The 3,140-nt window shown below is 32.5% G+C and overlaps 1 long non-coding RNA gene across 1 annotated transcript; it reads left to right on the top strand.

The window, feature by feature from the left end:
- The first annotated feature begins 486 nt into the window (after positions 1-486).
- On the top strand, positions 487-1,491 carry LOC128247856 (uncharacterized). Its single transcript, XR_008264180.1, has 2 exons — positions 487-802; positions 892-1,491. It is a non-coding gene; the product is annotated as an uncharacterized LOC128247856 (long non-coding RNA).
- The last annotated feature ends 1,649 nt before the right edge of the window (positions 1,492-3,140 follow it).

The raw sequence follows: 3,140 nt of genomic DNA, 5'->3' as shown, positions 1-3,140 counted from the left end.
ATATGTCTGAAAAGAATATAGAAATTACATGTGCAAAATTGGGTTGCGTGCGTATATACACGTTCGCACATACTTGCAGAAGAGTGCGAGCACACACGTATACACACTTTGGTAACGCAATGACCGATGATCAAACAGTAGCTGACGAAGCAGTAGATGATATTACGAAGAGTTGTTTGCAGAAACATGGAATTTCCTTTATAAGAATGTTATTGTTTGCCTGCCATTGACATTCTCGGTGCAAAGTTTTCCCGCTTCTTTTCTGTTTTCTATAAATTTCAAACCCGTGTATTAATTTTCAAGAAATATTTGTAGAAATTTTTGAAAGTGAGAAAATCCTGAATAGAGAAATGGAACTTTCTTCAAAGAAAAAAATGCTAATTTGGAACTCTAAACTTTTCAACTATTTCTATTATGACGTGATAATAGTCAGATTTTTATAATAAATGGTCTGACGTCATAAAGGCCTAATTTGCTTTACAAAGGCATCCTCATCATGTTTATATTTCATTTCATATCTTCAGCGATTCAGCTAATACCAACGTTGGAATCATATAAGCTGTGTCTTATTTATTAACTCTAGCACATTATTGATGAGATAGTCTCTTGTCTGTACTACACGTAAAAAGAACAAATGATGGACAAAAATCACTATACACGCATTAGACATTCTTTATTCATGAAGTATAATCTTAAAAGCTAAATAGCATAATTTCCCGCTAAGCGTTCTGATTTCAGATTTTTCTCTTGGCAAACATATACAAAACGGTACAAGCAGCTGTGCGCCTGCCTTATCAGATATGTAAGTACACGTCATACATGAAAATTTTAAAAATTAAATCGTACGATATCCGGCTAAGAGTTCAGTAAGTACAGGTTTTTCTCTTGTAGAACACTCACATGCCAGCTTGTACATGTATGTAAATGTACGCTATACATTGGAATCTTAAAAACCGAATCGTTTGATATCCTGGAATGGATTTTGTGCAGAATTTGCTCTTAATGTATGTATACACCACAACATATTTTTAGAGGAAGAAAAAAAAGAAAAAGAAAACTTTAAAAGTAGAAAGGATCAAATAATCGAGAAAAACATCCATAATTACCTCACTAAGGAAACAAAAAAAAGAACAAAGGTGGGATTAGGCAACAGGAGATAGATGGGGTAACGAACATAATTGCAAAGGCGTAGCCGCGGAGAATGGCCAGTAACACTCGATGCAAGAGCCATCTCACCTCGCGGACATAATTTCAAAGGCGTGGCCGCGGAGAATGGCCAGTAACGCTCGATGCAAGAGCCATCCCACCTCGCGGTCTTCATTTCTCAGATGGACCTCAGTTATCCCGATTTTAAGGAGAAAAGATGGAGAAGAAAAGATGTTAAATTTTTTTTTTTAATTTAATACCTGCATACGATCGTTTCGAATATAATATTAACATGTAAATAACATGGTAGAATAATTAGACATTAATTAAATTAAATTAAATTAATTACATATTAAATCTTATTCTATTTTTTATTATTTATAAAAAATATAGTCAACCTACTAAATACCGATAATTATAGATTTTTTTTTTAAAACATTCTTACGACTTTGTCTCCGCTTTATTTCCCCTACATTGTTAATTTCTTAGCCTTTCGAATACCTTACATTTTCATTTTACTGGAACAGTCTTTTTATTTGTTGTCAATATTTTTAGCCACAGCAAGTATTTACTATCTTAATTCTGTATTATTAACAACTATACTTCTATTTTTATTTCTTTATCTTATATTTAATTCACACAAATGAATATAAGTTTCTACACTAAAAATTTTTTTTTCCATAATATAGAGCTATTCTCTAATAACTCTATTCTTTCCGTTTGCATGCAAGTAGCCTAATAAAAACTATATTAACTAGTTTTTATTTTTATTCTCGCACAAAAATGTCTTTTTTCTTAAAAATAACTTCTGTAAATATACACCATACCTTATATTGCTTATATATTACTTATATCTGACAAGTCATATCCTAATTCAAACATTACTATGCTGTCCCATTGGACATCTCTATATTACTTCCTTGATAAATGCTTTATTTGGATTGTATATTACTTTACTTATTTTTATATAGAGGGAGTGTTTCTTAAGCATTTTTCACTTATATTTTCAAATAACCGTTAGCCGCGTCAGTTTTAGTTTTTTCACAACTAGACTCAACAACACTTTATTTAGTATGCTCTTAATCTTTTATAAGGATAAAATATGTATATCCGAATATGCTATGCAACCTACCAGGACCGGGAATCGAAACTACAACCTTTCGTCATGAGTGCAGCACCCTAACCACTAGACCATGCACATTCACCAGCATGATGTGTCCTTTTCTTTTTTTCTACTCTAGGCACAAGGCCCGAAATTTTGGGGGATGGGGCCAGTCGGTTAGATCGATTCCAGTACGCAACTGGTACTTAATTTATCGACCCCGAAAGGATGAAAGGCAAAGTTAGCCTCAGCGGTATTTGAACTCAGAACGTAAAGACAGACGAAATACCGCTAAGCATATCACCCAGCGTGTTAAAGTTTCTGCCAGCTCGCTGCGTTACTGGCATGATATGTTAAGAAGAAAAGTTGATAGCAGAGAACGGGAAGACATTTTCATTTAATTTGATAGTGAAAAATCTATGATAGTTTTGAAATAGAATTTAAGTTGTATTCATTTTGGAAGTTGTAATAATTGATTTTGATTCTGTTTAAATATTCGACTTTGTGTGGATTTAAGATTGAATATACGAGTTATCTATCTATAAATATCCTTAATAATTTTCTCGTATCAGCTATAATTTTACTAAATGCTGTGATTTGCATTGATTCATTCACCAATTTCTGTTTTTATAAACAAGATACACTTTAAGAGGAGGTAAGCTGTAGTGTCCTTTATGTTGCTATATAAAACTGTATTTACACATTGTATTTACAATCCACGTAATTTACAACGATGTCTTTCGTATTATCCGCCCTTTATTTAGTTGTTTCTTTATTAATTTTTTTTTTCCACATTTGACTGTTTTGCAAAATTATCAGAAAGCCGGAAAAAATGTTTTGCTGTATTTCTTCCAGTTCTTTACAGCCTGAGTTCGAATCCTACTGAGATGAA

Source organism: Octopus bimaculoides, chromosome 5, assembly GCF_001194135.2.
Source record: "Octopus bimaculoides isolate UCB-OBI-ISO-001 chromosome 5, ASM119413v2, whole genome shotgun sequence".
In the NCBI taxonomy this organism is placed as follows: domain Eukaryota; kingdom Metazoa; phylum Mollusca; class Cephalopoda; order Octopoda; family Octopodidae; genus Octopus; species Octopus bimaculoides.
Note: the sequence above shows the minus strand (reverse complement) of the source record. Positions and strands in the feature narration are given on the sequence as shown.